The sequence below is a fragment of the Pseudophryne corroboree genome, chromosome 3 (assembly GCF_028390025.1).
Source record: "Pseudophryne corroboree isolate aPseCor3 chromosome 3, aPseCor3.hap2, whole genome shotgun sequence".
NCBI lineage: Eukaryota > Metazoa > Chordata > Amphibia > Anura > Myobatrachidae > Pseudophryne > Pseudophryne corroboree.
Genome location: NC_086446.1, coordinates 261,600,769 through 261,619,363, shown reverse-complemented (window position 1 = coordinate 261,619,363; position 18,595 = coordinate 261,600,769). Strand labels below are relative to the sequence as shown.

General features: G+C 45.7%; 1 long non-coding RNA gene across 1 annotated transcript in view; it reads left to right on the top strand.

The window, feature by feature from the left end:
• Positions 1-18,595, top strand: part of LOC135055231 (uncharacterized) — a 168,858-nt gene that overhangs the window by 111,996 nt on the left and 38,267 nt on the right. The window lies entirely within an intron of this gene.

Here is an 18,595-nt window from a genome sequence, read left to right as displayed (position 1 = left end):
ATAGCAGACTTATAGATGTTTTTGCAGCAAAAAGGGTTCTACAAAGTTCTAGTCTATAGGGTTTGAATACTTACACAAGAAGCATTTATTATTATTATTATTATTATTATTATTATTTATACATTTACTTTTATATCCTATTAGGTGGAAATAAAATTTTATTAAATTACATTTACTTTTTATTTTAGGCCAACATCAGTGGGAGAAAAGACAGAGGTAATTTTTAAATGTAATTTTTTTGTATATGTAGGCATAGTGCTCCAAACTAAGGAATCCCCTTCTCTAAAGAATAAGAATGAGAAATCCAGAGAATACCCTGTTTTTTTATTTATTTGTTATTTGCTATGCCTCTGATACATGATTATTTAGCAATGACTTTACTTGTGAATAAAGTATAAAAAAAAGTAAATTTTGAAAAATAACATAAATTGACAGTAATTTAATAGTTTTATAATGAACCATTAAAGTGGTGCCTAATGTCTCCAAAATTTATGATAGTTTGTTTTATATTGGCCGCATCTTTAAATCATTAAAGGCACAGACCCACCGTCTGCTTTAGTTTCAGGGTCGTCTGTGAATGCGGTTCCTGTTAACACAGATATAAGGGGTTTTAACTGAGGGAAAATTGGCTCTCAGTGACAAAAGATGACCTAATTTCTGTTCAGCGATGTTTGTGAAACTGACTCGGCACAGAGACATCTGCTGAGATGTCCATCTTATTCAGTGTTTCCCAGGAAAATAAAGGGTAATTACAGTTGGGGTGCTGCAAGGAGATACAGGATCATGGTGTGATGTGATAGCTTTCAGAATAACATTTATATTAAACAAGTCATTCAATTGATATAAGATGATATTGTAGTCAGGATTGTTGTTTCCTCTTTCTTTGCCATATGTGCTTCCTAGAATACCTGTGTGATATGCTGCAACCACTGTGGCTACCAAGGTACTATGAGCCCTAAAATACTTTGGGCAGTGAAGAGACTAAACGCATTTGCAGCTACAGGGCAGAGGAATGCTGAAGGGATGGCAGGAGTGCTGAGAGCCCAACAGGAATGAGGGAGGAGTCAGTTGTTGGCATGCTTTTGGCAAGAGAGGACCCTGGAGAGAAGTGAGATTCGGTGAGATAGCAAAAGAGAGACCAATGCGTCAAGTGAGGGACAGAGACACCATGCATGGGAGAAAACAAGACCCGTTTGTGCTATACCTGCATTACGCCTCTAGATAATGTGCCCTACCTTAATCTCTATGGTGAAGTCCTTAGAAATACTAACTTATTTTGGCACAATACTGGTTTGATTACTGTCTGTGTCTGGAAAGCGTGGTGGTGGTGGTGGTGGTGGTGATGGTGGGGGAATCTTTGCCTCTTTGGTGTGTTGTGAAAGGGAGAAGAAACTGAAGTGCAGCCGTAGTAGAGAACAGGGGCAAGAGTCGCTTCCTGTTGATGCATTATAAGAAGGGAACATCAGATCCTGTGATTATTTTCTTACCACACCATAATACACAAATATATGTATTTGGGGAGCCACACATGTCCATCGCATGAAAAAGAATATGGCATTTACATTTTGAACAGGGCTTCTCAAATAAATTCACTTTTTCTTGGCCTCCCCCAACAGTATGCGCAAGCTGCTTCACAAAAAGCCTGAGCTACATGCACAGCCTAGTAGAGGAGGGTCCGGATTAAGGGCCACAACAAGGCTCTGAGGTTGAAAATGATCACAGACCTATTGCGAGAAGCTTACCAGCTGTGACCAGTTCTGATTGGGTGTTGCCTGTGCCATGTGGGTGTGTACGCCCTTTACACAATAAGCCCAATGTTTCCTTAAAGATATAAAAAGTACAAAAAATATATAATTCTTAATACTGGTTATCATCATGCTTTTATGATGATGGTCCTATTTTTATGTGGAGGACAGAAGCTGTAGTCCGACCAGCCCCATGGTTAATCTGGCCCTGAGTAGATGTTTGAACCCCAAACCTAATAAGAATTTATTGGTCCATGCAATCACTCTCCCCACATACAGTCAGAGTAGCCGGATAATATTTTGCCCCAGTCCTCTGATTCGAGGAGTGGGAAGTCAAGGTGGGAGATATCCCACCAATCACTGATCAATGTCAAGATTTATTAAACAGTAGGGGTAAGCCACAATGATGCTATTCACTATGAATCAAGTCTCTGGAAAACTTCCCCAGGGATTCAGGAAGATCCAGAAGGCTGGGCTGCTCCCTACCTGAAATGAGTCAGTCTCCCCTACATTTCTGGAGAGTAGGCACGTAAGATCCTAAAAGGAGCTTAGTGCTCTTGTAATTAGAATATGTCTCAAAACTCATTTTCAAAAGCTAGAAGCAGTCTAAAGGCCCATACACACGGTGAGATTCAGGCTATGCCCGATTCTCACTATGCGACAGGGGCTAGGTCAGCATCGCAAGCACATAATGAGTGTGCTTGCGATTCTAATTGTCAATTTTGACTATCTCTTCTATAGAGATAGTCAAAATTTACTTGCCTGCACAGTCTATCTAGTCTTGCAATGCCGACCGCGCGGGACTACGCATCAGCATCGAATCGGGATCGCAAGGTGACTTCCACCTTGCGATCTGCACTAACTTTTCTTACGATTTTGACTATATCAGCGGTGGCCAACCCACGGCTCTTTCATCCTCCACATGCAGCTCGAGCCTCTCCCGGACACCGCTGCCCGACACAGCCTGGAACACATACTTCTTACGGTCTACTCCGGCGGCGGTGATTATCTCAATTCAGTGCCAGCCCGTGAGCCAATCAGTGCTCACGGACCGGCAGCTAAGGGTCCTGATTGGCTGCCGGACCATGAGCTCAGATTGGCTCACGGCCCGGCGCCGAATTGAAGATAGTCACCGCCACCGGAGAGTGAAACTGAGGGGCAGGAGAGGCGCATGCTGTGCTCTCCTCCCCTCATATGCAGCAGAGCAGCAGCGTGGTGAGCAGCTCAGGGGGGGGGGGGGGGCGCACTGTGGGGGCATATCTGGCACTGCAGGGACATATGTGGCCGGCACTGGGGGCATATCTGGCACTGCAGGGACATATGTAGTGGGCACTGGGGGCATATCTGGCACTGCAGGGACATATGTGGCTGGCACTGGGGGCATATCTGGCACTGCAGGGACATATGTAGCTGGCTCTGAGGGCAAATCTGGCACTGCAGGGACATATGTGGCTGGCACTGGGGGCATATCTAGCACTGCAGGGACATATGTAGCGGGCACTGGGGGCATATCTGGCACTGCAGGGACATATGTAGCAGGCACTGGGGGCATATCTGGCACTACAGGGACATATGTAGCTGGCACTGGGGGCATATCTGGCACTGTGGGGACATATAAGTAGCTGGCACTGGGGGCACATCTGACACTGCATGGACATATATGTAGCTGGCACTGGGGGCATATCTGGCACTGTGGGGACATATGTAGCTGGCACTGGGGGCATGTCTGACACTGCGGGGACATATGTAGCTTGCACTGGGGCATATCTGGCACTGTGGGGACATATATGTAGCTGGCACTGGGGACATATCTGGCACTGTGGGGACATGTGTATCTGGCACTGAGGGCATATCTGGCACTGGGGGCATATATGTATATGGCACTGGGGGCGTATCTGGCATTGTGGGGCATATGTATTACTGGCACTGTGTGGCATATCTAGCACTGTGGGGACGTGTATCTAGCACTGGGGCATATCTGTATCTGGCACTGGGGGCATATCTGGCACTGTGGGGACATGTGTATCTGGCACTGGGGGTATATGTATCTGGCACTGTGGGGGCATATATATCTGGCACTGTGGGGGCATATGTATCTGGCACTGTGGGGCATATATTTATCTGGCACTGTGGGGCATATATTTATCTGGCACTGTGGAGCATATGTGCACCTGGAACTGTGGGGCACATGTGTATCTGGCACAGGGGGCACATATGTATATGGCACAGGGGGCACATATGTATCTGGCACTGTGGGGGCACATATGTATCTGGCACTGTGGGGTCATATATGTATCTGGCACTGTGGAGGCTAATATTTATCTGGCACTGTGGAGGCTAATATTTATCTGGCACTGTGGAGGCTAATATTTATCTAGCACTGTGGGGGCATACGTGTATCTGGCACTGTGGAGGCACCCGTTTGGCATTTTTATATGTATGTGGCACTGTACTGGGGCATTATATGTATGTGGCACTGTACAACATGACTAAAAGCGGGGTTATGACACAAGGTCATACTCCTACAAATGTCATACCGAAAGGTGTGCGCACAAAAATGGGGTGTGGCTTTGTGACAACTAGGCCACAGCCCCATTTTTGCGCATGATAGTGGCTCTTCCCCTTGACTACATATCTTTTCTGGCTCTTTGCCTCTGACTGGTTGGCCACCCCTGCTGTAGACAGTTAAAAGACAGACTATAGACAGTTAAAAGACAGACAGTTAAGTAGACACCATATGGTCGAAAGTCAAAAGTCCGATGTCAAAAGGTCGACAGGGTTAAATGGTCGACATATTCATTAGGGATTTTTCAGGCTTTTATAACTTTTGTTTTCATTCACTATCCATGTCACAGACTATTACCTTTAGTAACCTTGTGGCGAGCGAAGCGGAACAAGCCACTGATCCCAAAGCGTGGCGAGTTAACAAATTTCAAAAAAAATTTGGGGGTAAAATTTTAAAAACACAAACTAAAAAAAATCAAAATTGTGTCAACGTTTTGACCCTGTCGACCTTTTAACTGTCAGATTTTTGACCCTGTCAGAGTTTTGACTGTTTATCTTTTAACTGTCTAACTTGTATACAGTACCACACACGCTGTGACCAGTACCTCCAAGACACAGTGTAATAGCAATATCAGCATACATGTAATCTGTACAATGCACATACCTCCCAACATGACCCTCTCCAGGAGGGACAGAATGCTCTGCTTCTGGACTTTTCTCCTAATTTATGATTGCCATCACCTGTGCTGAAACACATTTCTTATCCACTAACATGATCAAAACAGGTGTTGGCAATCACAAATTAAAACGAAAGTCCAGGAGCAGAGCATTGTGTCCCTCCTGGAGAGGGTCATGTTGGGAGGTATAATGCATACCTCCCAACATGACCCTCTCCAGGAGGGACAGAATGCTCAGCTTCTGGACTTCCCTCTTAATGTATGATTGCCGGCACCTGTGCTGAAACACCTTTCTCATCCATTAACCTGTATAACACTAGGTGCCAGCAATCATAAATTAAGAAAAAAGTCCAGAAGCAGAGCATTGTGTCTCTCCTGGAGAGGTTCAAGTTGGGAGGTATGATAATGACTGTACATTACTGGTCCAAAACTCTTTTGTATCATTGAAAGGCAGATGATACAGGGAAGGGGGAGCAGTGAGGAGGCAGAGGAAGAAGGAGGATGGGCAATTAGCTAATTAACAGATTCACATGAATATATTGAAGTACGCATCAAAAAAAAAGCTCAAAACTTTCCAGACACTGAATAAATTGTCTATTTTGGAAAAAGACTTGCGGCACGAAATCTCGTTAGTGGTTAAAATGACAAATGTTTTGATAATTTATTTTTTGGGTGTAAAGTAAGGAGGCATCGAATGAATGCTAGACATCCTCTAACAATAACAACAGAACAAAGCAGTTAGAAATCTAGTACCTGAAGTTTGGGATAACATTGATACTCTCTTTAGGTATTGCCTTACATTTGTATAATTTATTCTCTACTTAACAGGTTTGTCTAATACAGTGCTATTTATTGAAACTCTAATGGTAACTGGTGTAAATCATCAGACTGCACAGCAATCAGCAGGCAATAGAATATTGTAATGCAGATAGGAATAAAACTCACCTTTGCCTTTGAATGATCATTTAAATAACTCATTTTTTGTTTTTCTTTCATGAAAATTATATTTACATTTTTGTCTTTTGATTTATTTAAATCTGTATTGAAGAGCAGTTTTGCAGCTATCTATTTGAAATGGATTTTTACTAATAATTTCAATAAAGGTTGCAGCATCTGAACACCACAAAATAGTATGTGAACCACCAACCAGTCTTTGGGAACCTAGCACCTGGGGACTGTGGCGTGGTCAGCAACACAGTGGGGTGTCTCAGTTTCTTTAGGGTTTTGACATCTGGCTGTTTGTTTTGTAGAGGAGGCAAATCAGCAAGGGGGAGAATTCATCCGCATAGTACACCAGTTCTCACTTTCATTAGTGCAGGATTAGGACAGTCTGGTTACTGATCATTAAGTTCTCATTAGCTCCTGCTCCTGTTCCTAAAAGTGTCTGTTTCTGTTTTTGAGAATTGATAGTTCAATGAGTAATTTTGTAATGCAAAGGGCACAAGTCTAAAACTTTCATTTGTCCAGTGCAAAATGTGCTACGATACATAAGGGATTATTTAGTCTTCAGTTATTACCTCATGTTCATGAAAATTGATGGGGATCTTCATGCGTTGAAAACTCTGCCATTGAGATAGTTAAGCCTGACATAGGCACAGAATTTTGACAGGAAGAATTCCATACTTATGGGCCTTACACATTGGCGACCCGGCGGCGGGTGGGGGGCAGTGACGGGGGGGGGGGCAGTGATGGGGGGAGTGAAGTTACTTCACTCCCCCCGTCACAAGGCTCCATAGAACTGCAGGCAAATATGGACAAGATCGTCCATATTGGCCTGCATGCACAGCCGACGGGGCACTAGCGATGAACGAGCGCGGGGCCGCGCATCGTTCATCGCTGGTGCCTCCACACTGCACGATATGAACGTTATCTCGTTCATTAATGAACGAGATCGTTCATATCGTGCAGTGATGTCGAGTGTAGGGCCTATTAGTGTTCACCACATTCTATTCACAGTCTATGGGGGAGATGTATCAAACCTTTGTTGTACAAACATACTCTCGGGTACTGTAGGGGGCATGGCCTAATCATGCAGGCATGGCTATGCCACCCACCCCACCCCCACAATAGAAGTATGAAAAATATAAATTGTGGCGTGAAGTGGCGCCACACACCACAAAGGGAGGTGCCGAGCACCTCTCAGCCAGGGATTAATCAGGGAGGTGGGGGACAACGATTAGTGTGATTGCTCCCTAACACACACATCAGTTGCAGGAAGAGGAAACTATAGTGTGTGCAGTACTTAAGGGCCCTACAGACACGGCGATATGCCACTGAGCTGCCCGACCGCCGATACGGCAGACGGCGACCCGGCGGCGGGAGGGGGGCAGTGATGGGGGAGTGAAGTTTCTTCACTCCCCCCGTCACCTGGCTCCATTGAAGTGCAGGCAAATATGGATGAGATCGTCCATACTGGCCTGCATGTACAGCCAACGGGGGACCAGCGATGAACGAGCGCGGGGCCGCGCATCGTTCATCGCTGAGGACTCCACACTCAAAGATATGAACGTTATCTCGTTCAATAATGAACGAGATCGTTCATATCTTTGAGGATTATCGGCCAGTGTGTAGGGCCTATAAAGAGAGAGGCTCCTGTCAATGACAGATAAAAGGTGGCAGCAGCCCCTCCAACAAGTATCAACATTTTAGATCTAAGGGGACATTCAGGGACCTATAATTCCGCGTGCACAAGCTGCAACCTAGACCCAATACATGGAACAAAAAGAGTTTCATAAGACAAGATGAATTGCGATACCTTCCACCCCTATTCACATGTATACAAGAGTTACTTTATTCCAGTATGCATTCATTCTTACCCACAGTGACATATCTTCTGATATATAGCTATCTCTGCAAAGAAATTACTTCTGGGATTATGATCCAGGAATCCTAATGAGCATGCACAGCGATTGGTCAGCACATGTGCATGACTCCGGACTGGAGCAGGAGCCAAAGGATCCCTCTTCAGGGGCTTCTTGTGCAAAGATGCCCTACAGAAATTTTTGAAGGTTTTATGGATTTTTACAGTATGATACTTACTGGCCACTGAGAGATGACATAATGATATATTATAATATTTATCTTTGTCATGTATTTCTAAGGCGCTACAAAACTCTGAAGCATTAGAGAGTCAGTATAACAAATCATACTGAAGACAAATAAAAATAAAAATAAAACGTACATATGATGAAGAAGGTGCACATTTAAAACAGATGGTTAACAGCTCCCATTGCTAGATTGACAATGACTATGATTATGCAGAAAAACATTATATACTATAGTGCATGGATTCTGGCAGGGTGTTTTATTTGTACAGGCTGAAAAGCAAGATAGCTGTGTTTTGAGCTATCAGTCCAGTCAATGTTAAAGTATTCAGCCAATAGAACACCCTTAACGCACCTAACATACACAATAGAGGCAACAGTCCTATTGACCAATAATTAAAAATAGACTATGCTTGGAAATTACTGGCAGTTATGTATAAGACAGCCTACCTACATGAAATGTTTCCATTACAGATACATATTTGTTGTGAACATTCTTGGTGTCATTAGTAGATTATTCATCTGAGATTTTAGGAAAAAAGGAGGCTCAGACCTTAGAACAATCTTGGGATTAGATTAAACAAGAGTAACATGTTTCTAGCTCCAAAAAATACAAGTGGTCCTCAAACTGCCTTTTAAAATTAAAGTCAAAGCCATGACTTTAATTATCTCAGGACAGGCTGCATGCATGCCAGTTGTCATCTGTATGTCCTCATTTTCTCAGACGCAAGGACAGAAGTTTCACCGCATTGCGCCTGCCAATTCTATCCTGGTCCAAGTGGAACCAACTTGGCCCGTGTTTTCAGTTTCAAAATAAAGAACAGTCTTTCCCCCCATCTGTTCATCTGGTGTAATGTCCAAATATTAGGTCTGCAGCACTACACACTGTGCAGAGAATGCACTTGAAATATCCTCTGTGCCATTAACTCATACACTACCAGGTGATAATATTAGCTCCAGCTATCCCTAAGGGGACAAATAAAGAATGAAAATGTATAACTACAATAGAAACAATATACCCACATGTAAGTAAATATATATTTAAAGATGTTCACCAATTCAGAAATTGAAGAGTTGGAGAATGGAAGGTAAAAGGGAACATTTAGATAAATAACAAGCCTCATATTAAAATTGGGTCCCAATTTCCAAGATGCTTTGCAACCGTAAGCTTTGGATATTGCAGAGATACTTGGGGGCATATTTATCAAAGAATATTTGCAGGACATCCATGTACCCACAAATGTTAAGTAACCCCTGAATGTATCTACTGGGGAGATTACTGTAGATGCAATCTCATACACTTGATTGCAAAAGCAATAGAGATGAGCGGGTTCGGTTTCTCTGAATCCGAACCCGCCCAAACTTAATGGTTTTTTTCACGGGTCCGAGCAGACTCGGATCCTCCCGCCTTGCTCGGTTAACCCGAGCGCGCCCGAACGTCATCATGACGCTGTCGGATTCTCGCGAGACTCGGATTCTATATAAGGAGCCGCGCGTCGCCGCCATTTTCACACGTGCATTGAGATTGATAGGGAGAGGACGTGGCTGGCGTCCTCTCCATTTAGATTAGAAGAGAGAGAGAGAGAGAGAGATTGACCTGATTTACTGGAGCTTAGGAGTACTGTAGAAGTGTAGAGAGTGCAGAGTTTACTAGTGACTGACCACAGTGACCACCAGACAGTGCAGTTTTATTTAATATATCCGTTCTCTGCCTGAAAAAAACGATACACACAGTGACTCAGTCACATACCATATCTGTGTGCACTGCTCAGCCCAGTGTGCTGCATCATCTATGTATATATATCTGACTGTGCTCAGCTCACACAGCTTATAATTGTGGGGGAGACTGGGGAGCACTGCAGTGCCAGTTATAGGTTATAGCAGGAGCCAGGAGTACATATTATATTAAAATTAAACAGTGCACACTTTTGCTGCAGGAGTGCCACTGCCAGTGTGACTGACCAGTGACCTGACCACACTGACCACCAGTATAGTTAGTAGTATACTATATTGTGATTGCCTGAAAAAGTTAAACACTCGTCGTGTGACTTCACTTGTGTGGTGTTTTTTTTTTTATTCTATAAAAAACTCATTCTGCTGACAGACAGTGTCCAGCAGGTCCGTCATTATATAATATATACCTGTCCGGCTGCAGTAGTGATATATATATATTTTTTATATCATTATTTATCATCCAGTCGCAGCAGACACAGTACGGTAGTTCACGGCTGTAGCTACCTCTGTGTCGGCACTCGGCAGTCCATCCATAATTGTATACCACCTACCCGTGGTTTTTTTTTCTTTCTTCTTTATACATACATACTACTACATCTCTTTATCAACCAGTCTATATTAGCAGCAGACACAGTACAGTACGGTAGTCCACAGCTGTAGCTACCTCTGTGTCGGCACTCGGCAGTCCGTCCATAATTGTATACCACCTACCCGTGTTTTTTTTTTCTTTCTTCTTTATACATACATACTACTACATCTCTTTATCAACCAGTCTATATTAGCAGCAGACACAGTACAGTATGGTAGTTCACGGCTGTAGCTACCTCTGTGTCGGCACTCGGCAGTCCATCCATAATTGTATACCACCTACCCGTGGTTTTTTTTTCTTTCTTCTTTATACATACATACTACTACATCTCTTTATCAACCAGTCTATATTAGCAGCAGACACAGTACAGTACGGTAGTCCACGGCTGTAGCTACCTCTGTGTCGGCACTCGGCAGTCCGTCCATAATTGTATACCACCTACCCGTGGTTTTTTTTTCTTTCTTCTTTATACATACATACTACTACATCTCTTTATCAACCAGTCTATATTAGCAGCAGACACAGTACAGTACGGTAGTTCACGGCTGTAGCTACCTCTGTGTCGGCACTCGGCAGTCCGTCCATAATTGTATACCACCTACCCGTGGTTTTTTTTTCTTTCTTCTTTATACATACATACTACTACATCTCTTTATCAACCAGTCTATATTAGCAGCAGACACAGTACAGTACGGTAGTCCACGGCTGTAGCTACCTCTGTGTCGGCACTCGGCAGTCCGTCCATAATTGTATACTAGTATCCATCCATCTCCATTGTTTACCTGAGGTGCCTTTTAGTTGTGCCTATTAAAATATGGAGAACAAAAATGTTGAGGTTCCAAAATTAGGGAAAGATCAAGATCCACTTCCACCTCGTGCTGAAGCTGCTGCCACTAGTCATGGCCGAGACGATGAAATGCCAGCAACGTCGTCTGCCAAGGCCGATGCCCAATGTCATAGTACAGAGCATGTCAAATCCAAAACACCAAATATCAGTAAAAAAAGGACTCCAAAACCTAAAATAAAATTGTCGGAGGAGAAGCGTAAACTTGCCAATATGCCATTTACCACACGGAGTGGCAAGGAACGGCTGAGGCCCTGGCCTATGTTCATGGCTAGTGGTTCAGCTTCACATGAGGATGGAGGCACTCAGCCTCTCGCTAGAAAAATGAAAAGACTCAAGCTGGCAAAAGCAGTAGCACCGCAAAGAACTGTGCGTTCTTCGAAATCCCAAATCCACAAGGAGAGTCCAATTGTGTCGGTTGCGATGCCTGACCTTCCCAACACTGGACGTGAAGAGCATGCGCCTTCCACCATTTGCACGCCCCCTGCAAGTGCTGGAAGGAGCACCCGCAGTCCAGTTCCTGATAGTCAGATTGAAGATGTCAGTGTTGAAGTACACCAGGATGAGGAGGATATGGGTGTTGCTGGCACTGGGGAGGAAATTGACCAGGAGGATTCTGATGGTGAGGTGGTTTGTTTAAGTCAGGCACCCGGGGAGACACCTGTTGTCCGTGGGAGGAATATGGCCGTTGACATGCCTGGTGAAAATACCAAAAAAATCAGCTCTTCGGTGTGGAGGTATTTCAACAGAAATGCGGACAACAGGTGTCAAGCCGTGTGTTCCCTTTGTCAAGCTGTAATAAGTAGGGGTAAGGACGTTAACCACCTCGGAACATCCTCCCTTATATGTCACCTGCAGCGCATTCATAATAAGTCAGTGACAAGTTCAAAAACTTTGGGTGACAGCGGAAGCAGTCCACTGACCAGTAAATCCCTTCCTCTTGTAACCAAGCTCACGCAAACCACCCCACCAACTCCCTCAGTGTCAATTTCCTCCTTCCCCAGGAATGCCAATAGTCCTGCAGGCCATGTCACTGGCAATTCTGATGATTCCTCTCCTGCCTGGGATTCCTCCGATGCATCCTTGCGTGTAACGCCTACTGCTGCTGGCGCTGCTGTTGTTGCTGCTGGGAGTCGATGGTCATCCCAGAGGGGAAGTCGTAAGCCCACTTGTACTACTTCCAGTAAGCAATTGACTGTCCAACAGTCCTTTGCGAGGAAGATGAAATATCACAGCAGTCATCCTACTGCAAAGCGGATAACTGAGGCCTTGGCATCCTGGGTGGTGAGAAACGTGGTTCCGGTATCCATCATTACTGCAGAGCCAACTAGAGACTTGTTGGAGGTACTGTGTCCCCGGTACCAAATACCATCTAGGTTCCATTTCTCTAGGCAGGCGATACCGAAAATGTACACAGACCTCAGAAAAAGAGTCACCAGTGTCCTAAAAAATGCAGCTGTACCCAATGTCCACTTAACCACGGACATGTGGACAAGTGGAGCAGGGCAGGGTCAGGACTATATGACTGTGACAGCCCACTGGGTAGATGTATGGACTCCCGCCGCAAGAACAGCAGCGGCGGCACCAGTAGCAGCATCTCGCAAACGCCAACTCTTTCCTAGGCAGGCTACGCTTTGTATCACCGCTTTCCAGAATACGCACACAGCTGAAAACCTCTTACGGCAACTGAGGAAGATCATCGCGGAATGGCTTACCCCAATTGGACTCTCCTGTGGATTTGTGGCATCGGACAACGCCAGCAATATTGTGTGTGCATTAAATATGGGCAAATTCCAGCACGTCCAATGTTTTGCACATACCTTGAATTTGGTGGTGCAGAATTATTTAAAAAACGACAGGGGCGTGCAAGAGATGCTGTCGGTGGCCAGAAGAATTGCGGGACACTTTCGGCGTACAGGCACCACGTACAGAAGACTGGAGCACCACCAAAAACTACTGAACCTGCCCTGCCATCATCTGAAGCAAGAAGTGGTAACGAGGTGGAATTCAACCCTCTATATGCTTCAGAGGTTGGAGGAGCAGCAAAAGGCCATTCAAGCCTATACAATTGAGCACGATATAGGAGGTGGAATGCACCTGTCTCAAGCGCAGTGGAGAATGATTTCAACGTTGTGCAAGGTTCTGCTGCCCTTTGAACTTGCCACACGTGAAGTCAGTTCAGACACTGCCAGCCTGAGTCAGGTCATTCCCCTCATCAGGCTTTTGCAGAAGAAGCTGGAGACATTGAAGGAGGAGCTAACACGGAGCGATTCCGCTAGGCATGTGGGACTTGTGGATGGAGCCCTTAATTCGCTTAACAAGGATTCACGGGTGGTCAATCTGTTGAAATCAGAGCACTACATTTTGGCCACCATGCTCGATCCTAGATATAAAGCCTACCTTGGATCTCTCTTTCCGGCAGACACAAGTCTGCTGGGGTTGAAAGACCTGCTGGTGAGAAAATTGTCAAGTCAAGCGGAACGCGACCTGTCAACATCTCCTCCTTCACATTCTCCCGCAACTGGGGGTGCGAGGAAAAGGCTCAGAATTCCGAGCCCACCCGCTGGCGGTGATGCAGGGCAGTCTGGAGCGACTGCTGATGCTGACATCTGGTCCGGACTGAAGGACCTGACAACGATTACGGACATGTCGTCTACTGTCACTGCATATGATTCTCTCACCATTGAAAGAATGGTGGAGGATTATATGAGTGACCGCATCCAAGTAGGCACGTCACACAGTCCATACTTATACTGGCAGGAAAAAGAGGCAATTTGGAGGCCCTTGCACAAACTGGCTTTATTCTACCTAAGTTGCCCTCCCACAAGTGTGTACTCCGAAAGAGTGTTTAGTGCCGCCGCTCACCTTGTCAGCAATCGGCGTACGAGGTTACATCCAGAAAATGTGGAGAAGATGATGTTCATTAAAATGAATTATAATCAATTCCTCCGCAGAGACATTGACCAGCAGCAATTGCCTCCACAAAGTACACAGGGAGCTGAGATGGTGGATTCCAGTGGGGACGAATTGATAATCTGTGAGGAGGGGGATGTACACGGTGATATATCGGAGGATGATGATGAGGTGGACATCTTGCCTCTTTAGAGCCAGTTTGTGCAAGGAGAGATTAATTGCTTCTTTTTTGGGGGGGGGTCCAAACCAACCCGTCATATCAGTCACAGTCGTGTGGCAGACCCTGTCACTGAAATGATGGGTTGGTTAAAGTGTGCATGTCCTGTTTTGTTTATACAACATAAGGGTGGGTGGGAGGGCCCAAGGACAATTCCATCTTGCACCTCTTTTTTCTTTTATTTTTCTTTGCGTCATGTGCTGTTTGGGGAGGGTTTTTTGGAAGGGACATCCTGCGTGACACTGCAGTGCCACTCCTAAATGGGCCCGGTGTTTGTGTCGGCCACTAGGGTCGCTTATCTTACTCACACAGTCAGCTACCTCATTGCGCCTCTTTTTTTCTTTGCGTCATGTGCTGTTTGGGGAGGGTTTTTTGGAAGGGCCATCCTGCGTGACACTGCAGTGCCACTCCTAGATGGGCCCGGTGTTTGTGTCGGCCACTAGGGTCGCTAATCTTACTCACACAGCTACCTCATTGCGCCTCTTTTTTTCTTTGCGTCATGTGCTGTTTGGGGAGGGTTTTTTGGAAGGGACATCCTACGTGACACTGCAGTGCCACTCCTAGATGGGCCCGGTGTTTGTGTCGGCCACTAGGGTCGCTAATCTTACTCACACAGCTACCTCATTGCGCCTCTTTTTTTCTTTGCGTCATGTGCTGTTTGGGGAGGGTTTTTTGGAAGGGACATCCTGCGTGACACTGCAGTGCCACTCCTAAATGGGCCCGGTGTTTGTGTCGGCCACTACGGTCGCTAATCTTACTCACACAGCTACCTCATTGCGCCTCTTTTTTTCTTTGCGTCATGTGCTGTTTGGGGAGGGTTTTTTGGAAGGGACATCCTGCGTGACACTGCAGTGCCACTCCTAAATGGGCCCGGTGTTTGTGTCGGCCACTAGGGTCGCTTATCTTACTCACACAGTCAGCTACCTCATTGCGCCTCTTTTTTTCTTTGCGTCATGTGCTGTTTGGGGAGGGTTTTTTGGAAGGGCCATCCTGCGTGACACTGCAGTGCCACTCCTAGATGGGCCCGGTGTTTGTGTCGGCCACTAGGGTCGCTAATCTTACTCACACAGCTACCTCATTGCGCCTCTTTTTTTCTTTGCGTCATGTGTTGTTTGGGGAGGGTTTTTTGGAAGGGACATCCTGCGTGACACTGCAGTGCCACTCCTAAATGGGCCCGGTGTTTGTGTCGGCCACTAGGGTCGCTAATCTTACTCACACAGCTACCTCATTGCGCCTCTTTTTTTCTTTGCGTCATGTGCTGTTTGGGGAGGGTTTTTTGGAAGGGACATCCTGCGTGACACTGCAGTGCCACTCCTAGATGGGCCAGGTGTTTGTGTCGGCCACTAGGGTCGCTTAGCTTAGTCATCCAGCGACCTCGGTGCAAATTTTAGGACTAAAAATAATATTGTGAGGTGTGAGGTATTCAGAATAGACTGAAAATGAGTGGAGATTATGGTTTTTGAGGTTAATAATAATATGGGATCAAAATGACCCCCAAATTCTATGATTTAAGCTGTTTTTTAGGGTTTTTTGAAAAAAACACCCGAATCCAAAACACACCCGAATCCGACAAAAAAAATTCGGTGAGGTTTTGCCAAAACGCGGTCGAACCCAAAACACGGCCGCGGAACCGAACCCAAAACCAAAACACAAAACCCGAAAAATTTCAGGCGCTCATCACTAAAAAGCAACCCCCATTCTTGATTGCAGAAGCAGCAAAGTAGTTTGGGGCTTGTTACCACTTACCGGTAGCCAACACCCTCTTGATAGGATCCCACCGCAGCACTCTCCGCTCACACATATGCACTCATCAGAAACAGCATATATAGTAGCTCGGTTAGCCCATGAAACTGAAAGTAAAGCGTTGATCCCAGTATTCCTGGCCTTGTAGGTCCCCCACTTTGTACCATCAGCCTTCAACTGCAATAACTGACATCCTCGAGCACTGGTCTTTACAGCGCTGCAAGGGGTGAGCCAATGACCCGTGGTCACCCAGGCCCCAACGCCAGCTGCTGGCGGTGGGTCTAGGGCACTGCTGGTGGCCTCCATTGTTGCAGCTATGGATCCACTGGTAAGGCGAAGGTCGTGGGAGTTGAAAATACAGATTTTACGTGTGTGCCCCTGCTCGATCCACCGTTGAAGCAGCGGGTCCTAGGTGCACTGGCAGTGTTGCAGCAATTGGTACAAGGGCCTACTGCTCTGTCTGGCTCAGAGAGGGTTATGTGGCCTCTAGCTTGTGCTCCTCCTATGGTGCCCTCCTTTTCTGGCACTGTGCCCCTTTCTCCTACCCCTTTGTCCCCTTCACTGGCTGGGGAGTCCCTAGCTGCTGCCACCATGGGGGTCTCCCAGTTTATGTTCCAGTCCTTGCCCCTGTTTTTGGCATATTTACATACTACACCATAGAGATCATGCAGCTGAGATGCGGGGCAATGCAGTTACCCAGAGGCTGTGGGAATATGCTTGGGAGTAGGTAGCTTGGGGACGCTACATGGACATCACTGCCTTTACAGTTCATTCCAATAAATAGCTCAGGCTTGCCAGGTCTAAGAAAGGGCAGGGGTGAACCAATTTTACACCTACAAAAAAAACTGACCTGCTTCTGCATCTTTGCAGCCTGCTATCTGAAGATTCTCCTTTCTGAGGCTACTAACATTCTACTATAGCTCCATATGATTCACAGCATATGCTTCCCCTACCATAGCTAACCTGTTTTGTCACTGGTGGGGTCATTCCTAAGAAAGAGCAGGGCAAGTTTAGGCTCATCCAATATTGTCCTTTCCTGATTCGTCATCTGCCATTCAGCCTGAGTTCTGTAGCATGTCCTATCAGTCATTCGAAGACGCATTGGAATTTCCGCCTTATGCCTTTGCACCCTGACTCTTTTCATTACATGGGTTTTCGTCGTCCTGATGGCTTTTATGTAGACTATTGCCTTCCATTGGGTATTCTGCCTCTTCTCTTTCTCCAAATGCTTCAACTCCTCCCTGCAGTGGTGCATTATCATCAGGATGGAAGAACATCATGTGACGCACTACCTGAATGGTTTCTTGATCATTGCTCCCTGTGTTTATAATTGTGGTGCGTGGTTGCTTTTATTCTGTGGAGTCCCTTTTCTGGCATTTCAGTGTTCCCATTGTTCAGAAAAAGACTAAAGGCCTTCCCCCAGGTTAACCTAACTTGGGATAGAGATTGATAATGTAACTGGGTGCTGTCGCTTTAGAGTTCAGAAAGTGTTGAAGCTTAGGACACAGGTTGCTGCATTTTGGCCATCCCAGCTGGTGTCTCTTTAGCAGTCTCTGTTTGGTCTGCTTAATTTTGCAATTTTGCATGCCGGGTTATACCCATGGGGGCATGTTCTGCAGGAAACTAGAGTGCGGGGATAGTGTATCTTTACCACTACATTTGTCTCACGGCGCAGCTGCGAGGAGTGTGTATTGGCGCTCCCTTCCCTTATGCAGTGGGCAGCTTCAGTTGTTCAAGGATGCAGGGGGTTCCAAGGGTTTTGGTGCCTTTTTGGAGTGTAGACTGTGTGCTGCCCCTTGGTTGGCATTCTGGGTGATGCGTGGTTTTACACAAACTTTTACCAATTATTGTTGCATTGGAGCTGTGGAGTTCAGTGCTGTGTGATAAGGCAATTGTGTTTTGGTGTGACAGTCTGGGTGTGGTCCAAGCAATCAATAAGCAGAAGGCTTCTTTACTCCCCACTGTTCACCTGCTTGCGCAGTTAGTCTTGCATTGCTTGACTCTTAACATCATCTTCATGTTTAAGTATATCGCTGTGGTAGATAAATACATGGCAGACTCTCTGTCTTACATCGATTGACTGCAATTCTGTGCATTTAACCCCCATGCTGCCCTGTTTGTGAATTCATGTCCCTCTTTTATTTGGCAGTTTCTAGAGCCAGGATAGAGACCCTAGGGGAGAAAGTGTTGTCCCGTCTAGCCAGCTATCCTACAGAGTGGCTTGATGCAATTGGGTGTCTTAAAGGGACACCGGTTGACACAGAGATAGGAGTGGTCATCAAACAATGCTCTTCTTTCTGTGGTTGCTTTGTGCATGTGGCAGGTCTCATATGGTGGTTTAAATGCTGGCTGGTGGTGCATTTTTTGCAAAGCTTTATGAGGAACTCAGCTATACGATAATTTGTAAAGCCCTCAATGGGTGGGTGAAGGTTCCCCTTCCCCATAGCTGTATAGGTGGCAGCCCCTTAAATATCTTCTGGCTATGTTGATTGATGACGTAGCGGCTATGGCAAAGTCCACTCTTTTCATCCTTGTATTTATAATGGCCTATTTTGGAGCATTCTGCATTTGCAAATTGATTGCA